Here is a 14,794-nt window from a genome sequence, read left to right on the forward strand (position 1 = left end):
ATGCTCGGGCTTTAAGTTTTCGTTGCTCCGTGAACATGATTTGCAACTGTTTGACAGATTTAATACATGTGAGGAATGCTGGAAAAATAGGCATTCCTCACATGTATTAAATCTGTCAAACAGTTGCAAATCATGTTCACGGAGCAACGAAAACTTAAAGCCCGAGCATTCTATAAATACTCGGTGCTCGGCCGAGTATACTCGGCGAAAGGGTTAACCGAACATACTCGCTCAACACTAGTTATTACCCTGGAAAGGATGTTCCTTAACATATTTCTATATGTTTTATTGTGAGTCCGTTAAAGTGGCATAATACTCTGACAACGTTGTTGACAGCAGTGATCTGGGAGTCAGAGATGCTTCCAGGTGTCTTCCCCATGCTGTCCCATTTGAGCACTGTTCCCATCGATTTGGGCCATTTTTTAGGCCCTTTGAAGACTGCCGGGGGGAGCCGCCTGAAAAATGCTTGAGTTTCCCATAGACGTAGATTGGGCTCGTTGCTCGGGTCGAGCACCCGAGTATTCCAATGTGCTCGACCCGAGCAACGAGTACCCAAGCATTTTAGTGCTCGCTCATCACTACTTCTAATAACATTTTAGAATTCTATTTGTAAACTTTCAACACTCTTGAATGCTCAATATGATATAGACTTCAGGAATTCATGAGGTGATTGGGGGATATATACCATATGTCATTCTATCTTAAAAGTACTGTGGTCATGGTCTCGCAGCATCATTCAAATACAGAGGGAGAAACAAATCGTATTCTATAGCTAATAAACTTGCTTCTAACCGACCCTATAAAGGACAAACAACTTTCTAGATAAGCAACTTTCTAGAATAAAATGGATATAACGTCTCTCAAGTTTCTTCTAGATACCTAATTGATGTAGGCTTTTCTAACATTGTATCCAGTCTAAGCTATTCGCTAAGCTATTCCCCCTATTAATATATAAAGCAGGAAATACAGAATACTGTATTCCCTCCCTTAGGCCCCGATGTATTAAAGGGAATCTATCACCAGATTTTTGCTACCTCATCTGAAAGCAATGGAACGTTGTAAAAGAGACCCTGAATCCAGCGATGTATCACTTAGTTTACTGGTTGCAGCAGTTACGACACAATCAGAGTTCGTAGATGAATGTAGCCTAGCTCAGAAAGCTAACCCCGCCACACGACAGCTCTCTGTGTACATTGACAGTGAGCTTCCTAAGGCAGGTGAGGGTGGAGTCGGACTAGCAGTCGCGTGAGCATCAGACCTGGCAGTGATAATTTACTAGTGATAAAACCTTCAATGTATGTAAACAACAGCACACAGCTTAATAAATAACATATCGCTGCAATCTGTGTTTCAGCCCATATCTCCTGCTGTCATCAGATTACATAGCAAAAATCTGCTGACAGATTCCCTTTAAGGTGTTTTCACCAGAATTCTGGGATAAAACACCTTAAAAAGTTGCAAACATTTGAGCAACTAGAAGTTTCACAAAAATTCTGCGACTTTTGGCGTTTTCATGCCAGTCGCAACCATCTTGGGTGGATCTGGAGTGGGATGGAGCATGGCTAGGCTCACCCATCTGATTAATCAAAATTTACATAACTTTATTGGCATAAATGTAGCTAGTATATATTCCAGTCCCTTAGGGGCATCTTACTGTATACAACGCCAATCTTAATAAATTGGGCCCTTAGTCACTACAATTCAGTCAGCCACGTATTTATCATTTACATTTTATTTTAATTACGTATATAACGCCACCATATTCCACAGCGTTTTACAGGAATGGTCATCACTGTCCCCATTGGAGCTCACAATCTAATTTCCCTATCAGTATGTGTTTGGAGTGTGGGAGGAAACCGGAGAACCTTGAGGAAACTCACACAAACACGGGGAGAACATACAAACTCCTAGAAGATGTGCTAACCACTTAGCCACCGTGCTGCCCAATAAAATACTTATTCACCTAAATCCGAACATACAGTAAGTGTTCTCAATGCAGGGCCACATTGCCACCATTTTACATATTTACGTAGGGTCTGTCAGATCCAGATTTCTTTGCTCTATTTTTTACGTTCATTATATATTTTATTTAAATATTTAAAATTTCTGCGAAAGTTTATTCCTGGGTAACAGGCATTACTATTTTACTTATGAGGCGCACTACACCATTATCAGCTGCTCGAACACAGTGTCTAGCTAGTTGCACAAAGCAATTTATAAACCATTTTTTTTAATCATTAGTACACATATCACACTTATTCAATAGTGTCTTAGGCTGCTGCCAACTCTGCCCACCGCTGATCCCAGTTCTTTGCTGCAATACAAAAAACTGTCAGACATATAAGCTTTCATTAAGATAATTTGTCTGTTACCCGGAAGGTTCGCCTTCCTCTCTCAAGTCTCCCTAGCAGGCAGTCCTTGACCCTGACCCTTCCATCCCTCCTACTTGCTAGATTGAATCTGTGCCTTTTGAGCATGAAAGATGATCTTGTATCAGTGATCAAATGCTTATTTGGTCATCTGGGATGTGTCAAACAGACTGGATCTATTACCCTTATTGAATACTATAACATTACAAGTTGAAAATGAAGAATTGGCGTAGAACACGGGTGGGCAATTAATTTTCCCAAGGGGCTACATGAGAGACAGTGACTATTGTAGAGGACTGAATCAGCAGACCAAACATACTTCTGCTCATTATTATTGTTTAGTATTATTTTTTATCACTGAATATTGAGCAGAATTAAGTTTGTTGACTAGCTGCTACCTGCTACTGCTAATACGTGTCCCCTCAAAGCCCCCCACACAGTATGATGCCCCCACACAGCCCCCCATGCAGTATAATATTCACACAAAGCCCCTCAAACAGAATAATGTCCTCACACAGTCACTCAAGCAGCATGATGTGCTCTTTCACAGTATGATGTCTCTAGGAATCCCACCACGCAGTATGATGTTACCACACAGCCCCTAATGCATTATGTCTCCAACAAAGCCCGTCATGCAGTATGATGTTTCTACACCGCCCCCCTGTAACATGCTGTGCGTGACACGACTTTCTCTTACCCGCTGGAGAGGAGGATTCCCTCTCAGAAGACATGGGTGGCCGCAGATGCCTCTTCATTTGTCCATGGGCCAGACTGGATGTGACAGAAGAGCCCCATGAGGACATGGCACAGTTGTAGAGCACTGCTGTCAGTGGGCATCTTGTTGTGTAACACTGACAGCAGAGCTCTGAATCCTTTGGGATGGGGTGAGGGGATGCTAATAGAATTAATATTCTATGGGGGTGTTTAATTATTGCAATTATTCGGCCTCTGTCTGAAGCCTCTTTAGACTGCGCATGCGTGACGCGCAGTCTGGCTCCAGACAGAAGAACACATCCAGCCTTTACAGGTAAGAGGAGTAAATGGTGCCGGAGATCGCGGTATGCGTAGGTACTGAACGTATACTGCAATCTCCGGCGCCATAAGGACATACTTACCTGACCCGGAGGAGTGTTGCCGTGGCACCTCTGTTCTGGCCGGAGGCCGGGGGCGGACTGCGGCATCGGAATCCGGCGCCATTTTACTTAAGACACATTTGCAGTGTGTCTTCAACAAAATGGAGCCGGACAGCACGATATGAGCACGTGAGTACTCCAGTGCCATACTCCTCCCCCGGCCTCCGGCAGAACAGAACGCAGCGCTGGAGCACAGGGAATAAAGGTGAGTAGAAGTGTTTGTTTTTTGTGTGTGTGCAGCGTGATGGGGATGAGGGGCCATGCATACCAGAATTGGGGTATGATGAGTACCATGCTTACCAGGCTATGGATGAGAGGCCATACACACTAGGATTGGGGATGAGGGGCCATACATACCAGGATAGGGATGAGGGAGGCCATACATACCAGGATTGGGGGATGAGCGGTACCATGCTTACCAGGATAGGGATGAGGGGTACCATGCTTACCAGGATATGGATGAGGGGCCATACATACCAGGATAGGGATGAAGAGGCCATACATACCAGGATTGGGGGATGAGGGGTGTCATGCATACCAGGATAAGGATGAGGAGTGCCATACATACCAGGATTGGGGATGAGGGGTACCATGCATACCAGGATAGGGATAAGGGATACCATGCATACCAGGATATGGATGAGGGACCATACATTCCATGATAGGAATGAGGACGGCCATACAGACCAGGATAGGGATGAGGGGCCATGCATACCAGGATTGGGCATAAGGAGGCCATACATACCAGGATAGGAATGCGGGGTGCCATACATACCAGGATAGGGATGAGGGGCCATGCATACCAGGATTGGGGATGATGGGGGTACCATGCATACCAGGATAGGGATGATGGGTGCCATGCATACCAGGATAAGGATGAGGAGTTCCAAAAATACCAGTATTGGGGATGAGGGGGGCATACATACCAGGATTGGGGATGAGGGGACCATACATATCAGGATAAGGATGAGGGGCCATGCATACCAGGATACGGATGAAGGGCCATGCATACCAGGATTGGGAATGAGGGGTATCATGCATACCAGGATTAGGGATGAGGAGTACCATGCATATCAGGATTGGGGATGAGGGGGGCCATACATACCAGGATACTGATGAGGAGCCATGCATACCACGATACGGATGAGGGGCCATGCATACCAGGATACGGAAGAGGGGCCATGCATACCAGGATACGGTTGAGGGGGTACCATGCATACCAGGATATTGATGATTGTGTACCATGCTTACCAGTATAGGGATGAGGGGTACCATGCATACCATGATAGGAATGAGGGGAGCCATGCATACCAGGATAGGGATGAGGAGGCCATACATACCAGTATAGGGATGTGGGGTGCCATACATGCTAGGATAGGGATGAGGGGCCATGCATACCAGGATTGGGGATGAGGGGGTACCATGCATACCAGGATAGAGATGAGGGGGTACCATGCATACCAGGATAGGGATGAGGGGTGTCTTGCATACCAGGATTGGGGATGAGGGGTGCCATGCATACCAGGAAAAGGGGTGCCATGCATACCAGGATAGGGATGAAGGATGCCATGCATACCAGGAAAAGGGGTGCCATGCATACCAGGATAGGGATGAGGTTGCTATTAATACAAGGATAAGGATGAGGGATGCCATGCATACCAGGATAAGGATGATGGGGCCTGCATATAAGAATGATGGGGGTCTTGCATACCAGGATGGGGATCAAGGTGCCATGCATACTGGGATGGAGGGGTGCCATGCATACCGGGATGAAGGGGTGCCATGCATACCGGGATGTAGGGGTGCGATGCATACCGGAATGGAGGGGTGCCATATATCAGGATGGGGGATATTAAAAGAATTAAGGGACATCTATAATATAACCAAGGATGTGTCCTTCTGTCCGAAGCCTCGATAGACTGCAGAGCCGTGATGCTCCTGCGCAGTCTGACTCCAGACAGAAGAACGCATCCAGCCATTACAGGTAAGAGAAGTATATGGCGCCGGAGATCGCAGTATGCGTAGACACTGAATGCATACCGTGAGCTCCGGCGCCATAAGTACATACCTGACCCGAAGGAATGTTGCCGCGGCACCTCTGTTTTGGTCACAGTCTGGGGTAGGAGTGTGGCGTCGGAATCGGTGAATTTTAGAGAAGACACATTGGCACCGGACAGCACGGTATGGGCACATGCGTACTCTGGCGCCACACTCCTCTCCCGGCCTCCGGATGGGGGCAGCACACAACAGGAAGGGGGTGCAGGATGGGGGCTGCACATAACAGGATGGGGGCTGCACATAACAGCATGGGGGCTTCACATAATAGGATGGGGGTGCAGGATGGGGGCTGCACATAGCAGGATGGGGGCTGCACATAACAGGATGGGGGCTGCACACAACATGATGGTTGCTGCACATAACAAGATGGAGGCGGCACGTAACAGGATGGGGGCGGCCCGTAACAGGATGGAGCAGCACGTAACAGGATAGGGGCTGCACGATAGGGGGGGGGGGGGGTATATACCAATAAAAATGCTCGCCACCCGGGCATAGAATGGGTTCAGTAGCTAGTTTACTATAATCCTTGAGGAAGAGGGATGCTAGGAGGCTATGATTATTGCACTACAATGGAGTGAGGGGATCAGGGCAGGGTGCGATTACTGCATGGATTTGAGGATTTAGGGGATATATTATTGAATGTGAAGACATGTATTATTAAAGTGAGGGAGATTGGTTATGTGAATAAAATATAGCCTTTATTAATTACATATAAAAAGAATTGTTCAAGTTATTTAAAAGCCTCATTTACCCAGTATTGTATTGAGTATACATTGGATCACTGCTGCATGCCTGAAAATGTATGTGCTATGCAGTTGTGAGCCACTAATAAACTCTAGCTAGTGTCCCTTATATAATCAAATTGGCCAGAGCTCGAGGATCTATGTGTATTTAATAGTCAGTTTGGGTGAAAAGCAAATTATTACAAAAACTTTATGATCAAGCATCACTGATTCTCATATAACACACTGCAAACAGCTCATTACATGAGTGTACCAATTATGAGCAGTCACAATGTCACGATTACACCACTCACTGTGTCCTAAGGACACTGTGACAGCTCAGTCGTCTTATAGGATCAGGGAAGTGCTGACTCTGAGCTGTTAGGATTGTGAGTGACAGCTCACCCGCCCAATCTGAGGCAGGGGCGTGTGGAGCTGTCAATATTGTGAATGACAGCTCAGCCGTCCAATCTGGCCTGGCCTGTGTGGTTTTCTCCAGGTGTTGCCGGTTCTGGGTAATTGCCTGGCTATTTAACTGGCTGGCAATGATTAGGAGATTGCCAGTTGTAGCTTAGAGCTTAGCTGAAGTGGTGTATGTTTGCTCTGTGCTATGAGATCTTATATTCAGATCTTTGTTGCCCAACCTTGGATTTGACTTTGACCATCCATTTGACTAGCCCCTTTGTCTTGATCCTCTACCTCTTTAGAATTCTGACCCTGGACTGTGACCTGCCTATGCCTTTGCCTCACCTCACTGTTTATGACGTACCCTCCTGGCTTATGACCTCAGACTTCTCAACTTCCCTGACTCACTGCTTGTTCATGAGAAGTGACTCAGCATCACAGATAGTATAAATAATCACAAGATAGACACTCTTCTCTGTCTTGCAAGAGGATAGCTATCAGTAATATTGGTGTGCTAGGTGATTAAGTGGAAGACAATGAGACGCCCTCCCTGAGCTGCGGGGTTACTCGGAGCCGGGTCGGTGTAGGTGTCGCGGGGGATACAGTCGTGGCCTTGACCCGTTCCGTGCCCAGGGCTGCCTCATTGAAAATTGGGCTTTCAAGTAAGAGTGGTATTTCGACTACGCCACCTGCGGTTTCCGGTGATGGGCACCAGCGCTGCTTTAGTCCACTGAGGCCGGTGTTACGGGCAGCTAAAATGGGACGGCTCCCCGCAGGCAGAGCAGGCCTCAGGGCAGTGTGAGGAAGAATGGTCGGTGCAGTGCCGCGCAGGAAATAACGAGCTGAGACGGTGTATGAAGTCATCCGGGTCTTTACTCACTTGGGATGAACTTTCAGCCGCAAAGCTTCTCTCTGCTACTCACAGTGTACTGCGGCCACCGGGAAGGGGGTTCAGCACTTTCCAGGTAGATCAGGAGCACCTGTCGAGACCCCTCTGGTGTGTGTTCCTCTCCTTGGTAGGTTCTCCCACTAAGTCTTCTCCTGACTGTGTGTGGTACGAACGAGGTGTAAGGCCGGGTCCCACTGGTTAAACGCAGTGTATCCCTCTAGGATCCACTAGGGCTCCGGGCTTTTCTGACTGAGACGTGAAGTAAGAAAGTCAGATATCGGGGGCCGGTCACCCCTCTTGCAGCAGGAATCCCTCTGACTAGGCCAGAGTAAAGAATACAGGTGGTGACTCCGCTCCTTTTGCCTGTGGAGCCTATCTCCTCCACTCCCCTCGAAGGCCTTCTTAGGTCAGGACCTTGACCAGGTAGAGATAGCGGTTAACTCTGACCCGCTCCCCGTCTCAAGGCCAGAGTACGAGGACCGTGTATCTTCAGTCAGCTGCAGACTTTTGCTGGACTCTGGCAGAAGACCACAATCACAAACGAAGACCACAATCAAAGACGAAGATCACAATCAAAAACCTTGAACTTAAGATGGCCGTAGATTAAATATGAAAGAATAAGTGTTTCCTAAAAGTGTGTCCTCCACCGTAACCCACTACACGGTTCCCCCTATCTTTGGTTCCCCCAATCTCCTCTATCCCGGGCCGGGGCAGCACCCTGGTGCATTTAGGCCCCCTTCAGGACAGGAGTGGTGTGGTGTTGAGTGGTGAAGTGGTGTCCTGAGAGATGCTCCATCCTTACCTGGAAGAGGAGATACCACACCTCGAGCTGAAGTGCAGTACCCTGTGGCGACTGAACCCTCAGGGGTGCCACATTCCCCCCCGGTGAAAGAGTTGGTACAGACATTCAAATTTTAAAAGTTTTTGTAAACATGAAAACAATCTTCTGTGGCGCCCAGCTGCGCTTGGAACCACAGATCCTAGAGGGGTGCATTAACGGATTCCTCCACAAGAGGCCCCCCACAGCACACACACACCTCCACCTTCCACCTCAGACCACCAGAGGGAGCCCGTTAGGGATATAAAAAGGGAAGGTGGAGCTAGGCAGTGAGTTCCTCTGAAGAGTTCCTGCAGTAGAGAAGCCTGAGGGAGGTCAGTCTGCAGTGGAGCTCAGTCTAGTTTAGAAAACTCAGCTAATAGTTCAGCAGTGGAGCACAAGGCTCCTGCTAGCTAGATTCAGGGAGCTCAGTTAGAGCTTAAGGTGTGCCGACGCCATAAGAGCGGCAGAGGAAGCAGCCAGCTAACTGCTAGTGTGTATAGCCTAGTGAGGGCCCCGAGTAGGCCGAAGGCTAGAGGAGTGAGTAGCATTGGGGGCAGAGGAGCATTACAAGCTCACCCCAGAAAACATAGACCGGACACCGGGTCAACGTCAACAGGGCCGTATATCCCCCTGTAGAGACAACCAGAGACCCCTGAAAGACTTCAAGTCGCAGGATCACCAAAGAGCTGATACGTACCAGAGCCAGGAGTCACGGACGCCCCGCAAGCTGGGAGCGTGTTCTCCAAGAGAAGGCCCTACCACAAAGTCAGCCGGTGCAGGACAGAGACAAAGTTAGGCCTAGCTCCAGGCAGGTCAGAAACTTTCTACACAAAGGCAAGAAACAGGAGGCCCTACACCCGCTCACTGGGGAGGATCCTGATATGCACCCTTCACCCTACAGTGCTCCGGGATGTGCCTGAATTTCCATCAGTAAAAGGTACTGAAGTGACTATCGTGTCTGTCCCTGTTCTTACTCTGGCCCGGCTGGGTCCCATCTGTCCTGCATCCTTACATCCCCGCTGCCCTGAGGCCTAGCTCCACCTGTGGGGAGCTATACCACGCAAGCTGCCTTAACACCGGCCTCAGTGGGCTGCCGCAGTGCTGGTGATCCTCACCAGACACCACAGGTGGCGTCACAAACGTTTATATAATTTTTCACCCCTTTTTAAAGAGAGGCCCAGAGTACGGGCACGGGAGCCGACTACCGCGACATCCACCAAGATCAGGCAACAAGGCCCGGGCGCCGAGTCATCCCCATCCCCTGGGCTCGACATTCTCTTTCCTGGCGTCACGAACAGGATTCCGTGCCCGCTGCAACAACGGAGTGTTATGCCCGTTGCCACCGGATACTGTGCGCCTTTAATCGAAAAAACTGTTTATTAAACTGTGGTGAAGATCGCCTCCATTGTTGTGTCGTCGAGCGGGAAGAAGGGCGTAACCGCGGGAAACTGAGGGGCGTACCTGCAAAAGCGCGCAAAGCCCCGGGCACGCCCCATGCCTCGACGTCAAACCAGGAAGCACCAGGTCCTGGAAGGAGCATTGCTGAACGCTCTGACATAGGACGCAAGCGACGCAAGGTCCTGAAGAAGACCGTCACTTGTGGAGCTGCGGCCTACCGGAAGAAAAGAAAAGAAGGTAGGCCACGATTCGCTAGGGGGGCGCCAGAATGTCCGAGGAGCAGCACAATGCCGGAATACCCGTTAACGGCCCTGATGTCCCACCCGCGCCCGACGCCGAGCAGGCCGAAGCGGCCACTCCACCAGCAGCGCCTGTAGCCCCTGTCATACCCATGGCCCTACCATACATCCCTGGAGCAAAGTGGCTCCCCCAGTACAGCAGCAAACCAGATACCCTGTCTGGATTTAAGCGGAAAATATGTGGTATTCTGGACATGTACTCTATGACAGGCAAGCAAAGAGCTGCTGTAGTATTAGGACAATTGACTGGTGCTGCGGAACGAGAAGTAGAAACCTGATCGGCCACAGACCAGGAGTGAGTGTCCACCATCTTTAAAAAGTTACAGACTGTCTTTGAAAATCGTACTGAGACAGACCTCCGGATGAGGTTCTACAACTGCTCTCAGCAACCGGAGGACAGTGTTCGGGACTATGCCTGGAGTCTACAAGGGGCCCTGTGGGCCCTGAAACAGGTTAGTCCAACCATCATCACTGATGAAAATAAAATGCTGAAAGAACAGTTTATTCGGGGACTGAGGTCCCAAGAGGAGATCAGGACTGTGCGTTGGTGGTCCCTGGATCATCCAGATGCCACCTTTGACACCCTTAAGGACATGGCTATAAAAGGACTGCAACCCCTGGAAACAACTGCTATTCAATGTTACCAGGGTGGGGCCACCCCAGTACCTGCAGCATCCACCTTTTTCCCGGTGGCTGCTGAAGCCAAGGTGCAAGCAACGTCACCTAGTGAGCTGGACAGCCTGTGCTCTGAAGTGCATCAGTTGAGCAAAACACTGACCACTGTGCTGAGTGCCCTGCAGCTGTGGACGGAGCCCGAGGAGGAGGGAAGGATCCTGCTGGCCAACAGCCCTGAGGATGTCCCCTGGATGAGAAGGAGGAAGGGGACAACGCCACCCCCTGGGAGGATCAGCGACCAACGCCTTCCACCGAGGGACCCTGTCTGCCACCGCTGCCACAAGTCCGGCCACACCACCCAGAGCTGTCCTTTAAACGAGAAAACCCTGGGGCCGAGGGTCGACACCCAGGAGTAAATTCCCCAGGTTCTTCAGACTGGTACAGCAGGTTCATGGGAGGAAGATCTTTCCTGTTCATTGTGCTGGACGGCATCCCGACACATGCTCTGCTAGACACAGGATCTCAGGTAACCATCATGCCTGATGTCCTCTACCGAAGGTTCTGGTCCATGGACGATCTACGCCCGCCAGCTCCAAACCTTTCTGTCTATGCCTCAAACAGCCTCCGCCTTAACCTACTCGGGGTTAAGGAGGTGGCAGTGAAGGTGGGGAGTGTGGAACTGAAGGACCAGGGACTAATTGTAGTAGAGACTAATCCTGATGATACCAATTTGTATATGGTACTTGGCACTAATATTGTTGGTAACTGTTTGGGAGAAGTTGTGTTCTTGCTCCAAAAGATAGCTGACACCGCCAGACCAGGCCAGAGGAGGACGCTGCAGAAGGAGATCCGAGCCCTGATGTACCAGCAACAAATAAAGCTATCCGGTGGTGAGATTGGTAATGTGCAGGTAACAGACCCCATACCCATTGTGATTCCCCCAATGAGTGAAATGCTTATCTGGTGTAGAGCAGCAATAGGTCTTAAAGGACAGACCTACCAGGCGGTAGTAGAACCCCTTAGCTCAGAACACAGACCCACACTCTTAACTGCCAGAGGGGTAGTGGATGTACACAATGGGAGGGTGCCCGTCCGTCTTCACAACTGTGGGGAAGATGAGGTCAGATTACCACGCTATGCCACTGTTGCCAAGTTACACGCTGTAAATAACAACTCCATTTACACGGCGGACTCCTTTACCTCCCCAGACCAGGTGGTGGATAATGACCCTGCAACCCAGGTGGAGGATTGGTGTCAACAGCTCCATGTTGGGACAGACACCACTCCTGCCCATCAGAAACAGGGTGTACACCGGGTGGTTCAGGAGTACGCACAAGTATTCAGCAAGCACCCACTTGACTTTGGGAGGATTAAGGGGGTTCAACACCATATCCCCACAGGTGACCATTCACCCATCAAGGAACGTTACAGGCCTATACAACCAGCACACTACCAGAAGGCTAAGGAAATGTTGCACGACATGAAAAAGGCAGGGGTAGTAAGGGATAGTTGTAGTCCCTGGGCAGCTCCCCTAGTTCTAGTCAGGAAAATGGATGGAAGCATGAGAATGTGTGTAGACTACAGACAATAAATCGCATTACACATAAAGATGCATACCCTTTACCACATATTGAGGAATCCCTAGCTGCCTTAAAGTCTGCAAATTACTTTTCCACCCTTGACCTCACTATTGGGTACTGGCAGGTAGCTGTGGCTGAGGAGGATCGGGAGAAGACGGCCTTCACAACCCCGATGGGACTCTGTGAGTTCAACAGTATGCCGTTTGGACTCTGCTATGCCCCCGGAATGTTCCAGAGATTGATGGAGTGCTGCCTGGGACACCGCAACTTCGAGACAGTGTTATTATACCTGGATGACGTGATAGTGTACTCCAGGACTTATGAGGACTACTTGAAGCACCTGGCAGAGGTATTTGAGTCACTGTCCCGATACGGGATGAAGCTGAAGCCCTCAAAGTGCCACCTGCTCAAGAGAAAGGTACAGTACCTGGGGCACATTGTCAGCCCAGAAGGGGTAGCACCAGACCCGGAGAAGGTCACTGCCATCCAGAAGTGGCCGGAGCCGAAGAACCTTAAGGAGATGCTTCAGTTCCTGGGACTGGTAGGATACTACCGGAGGTTTGTAAAAGACTACACTAAGAAAGCAGCCCCTCTGCAAAACCTCATGGTAGGACAGTCCCCCAAAGGCAGAAATCTCCCGTTCCACTGGGGTAAGGAGCAAGCCGAGTCATTTCAGGAGATGAAGGAGTTCCTGACAGGCGTTGAGATCCTAGCCTACCCTGACTACCGCCAAACGTTCCTGCTGTATACTGGTGCCAGCAACGAAGGACTGGGAGCTGTCCTAAGTCAGAAGCAGAATGGCCAAGAGAAAGTGATCGCATATGCAAGCAGGAAGCTCCGCCCGACCGAGAGGAACCCAGAGAACTATAGCAGCTTTAAGTTACAGTTCCTGGCCTTGGTCTGGGCCATCACTGAAAGGTTCAAGCACTATCTAGCCTCCAGTAAGTTCACTGCCTTCACTGATAACAACCCCTTGACTCATCTTGAAACAGCCAAGTTAGGAGCCTTGGAGCAACGATGGATGGCTCGGCTGTCAAACTACCAATTTACAATTAAATACCGGGCGGGCCGCAAGAACGCCAACGCCGATGCCCTGTCCAGGATGCCTCACCAGTCAGACACAGAAGAAGAAGTGGAACAGATTGAGCTACCTGCATTTCACCGGAATGGGATGATCCACGAGCAACGAGCCTCCAGGAGGCAGCATGGGAAGACGTTAAATCCTTTGCCTCACCACAGCTGGAAAGAGACCCAGGACAGTGACCCGGTTGTCAGCCGTATCAAGGAGCTGATAACCCAAGAAGGTTCCTCCCTGGAGAAGGAAGAGTCTCTCCAAGCAAAGCAGCTGTGGAACGAGAGAAGCCGGCTGTTTATCTACCGTGAGAAGCTGTGCCGGAGGTACGTCAATCCAAAAACCCATGAGATGGTATGGCAGATAGTGGTCCCCAAGACAGACATCCAAATGGTGTTGGAGGCTTACCATGATCAGACGGGGCACTTTGGCTGGAATAAGCTAGAGACCCTGCTGAAGTTTCGATTCAACTGGGTAGGAATGCGCAGCTCCATTGAGCGGTGGTGCCGAAACTGTGGACCCTGTAGCCTCCGAAGAAAAGACTACAGCATCAAGAAGGCACCCCTGCAACCCATCAAGACGACTCGACCCCTGGAGATCGTGGCCCTGGACCATATCAAGCTGTCACCTAGCAGATCAGGATACTCCTATGCCCTGACCATGGTAAATCACTATTCACGTTTCCTGGTGGTCGCCCCCGTCAAAGACCTGACGGCAGAGACAGCAGCAAAGACGTTCCAAGCGTATTTCTGTAGACCCCATGGATACCCTGAGCAGGTGCTGACGGACCAAGGCCCGGCCTTTGAGGCTGAGTTGTTCAAAGAGTTCTGCCATCTTTACGGGTGTAAGAAGATAAGAACTACACCGTACCACCCAGAAACCAATGGTCTCTGTGAAAAGATGAACAACATCATCATCGACCTGCTGAAGACTATACCACTAGAGGAGAGAAATCAGTGGCCAGACCTACTACCTGACCTAGTAGATCTGTACAATCACATACCAGTAAGTGCCACCAATTGCACTCCAGCATATCTCATGCGAGCAAGACCAGGAAAGCTGCCCATGGACCTGGAGCTTGGTGTTGTAGAACCAGAAGTGGATGTGACCACTGAGGACTGGGACACGACCAGACAGGAGCAGTACAGAAGAGTACAAGCCTGTGTCGAAGACAGTCTCACTCAGGTGAGAGACAAGCAGGAGGCCCACTACAACAAAAGTGCGCCAGCAGAACATTTCACACCTGGTGAAGTAGTGTTGAAAAGGAAAAGAATGAACCACAAACTTGATGACCAGTGGGAGAGAGAACCCTACACTGTGTTGAACTCAAGATTTGATAATAAGAAAACCTGCATAATTAGTAGAGACGGAGGAAGAACGACTGCAACAGTATCCAGAGACCATCTGAAGTTGTGTCCAGGTCTGCTAAAGCCC

Source organism: Phyllobates terribilis, unplaced genomic scaffold (assembly GCF_046119375.1).
Source record: "Phyllobates terribilis strain yellow unplaced genomic scaffold, ASM4611937v1 Scaffold_4__5_contigs__length_816908805, whole genome shotgun sequence".
NCBI classification, from domain to species: Eukaryota; Metazoa; Chordata; class Amphibia; order Anura; family Dendrobatidae; genus Phyllobates; species Phyllobates terribilis.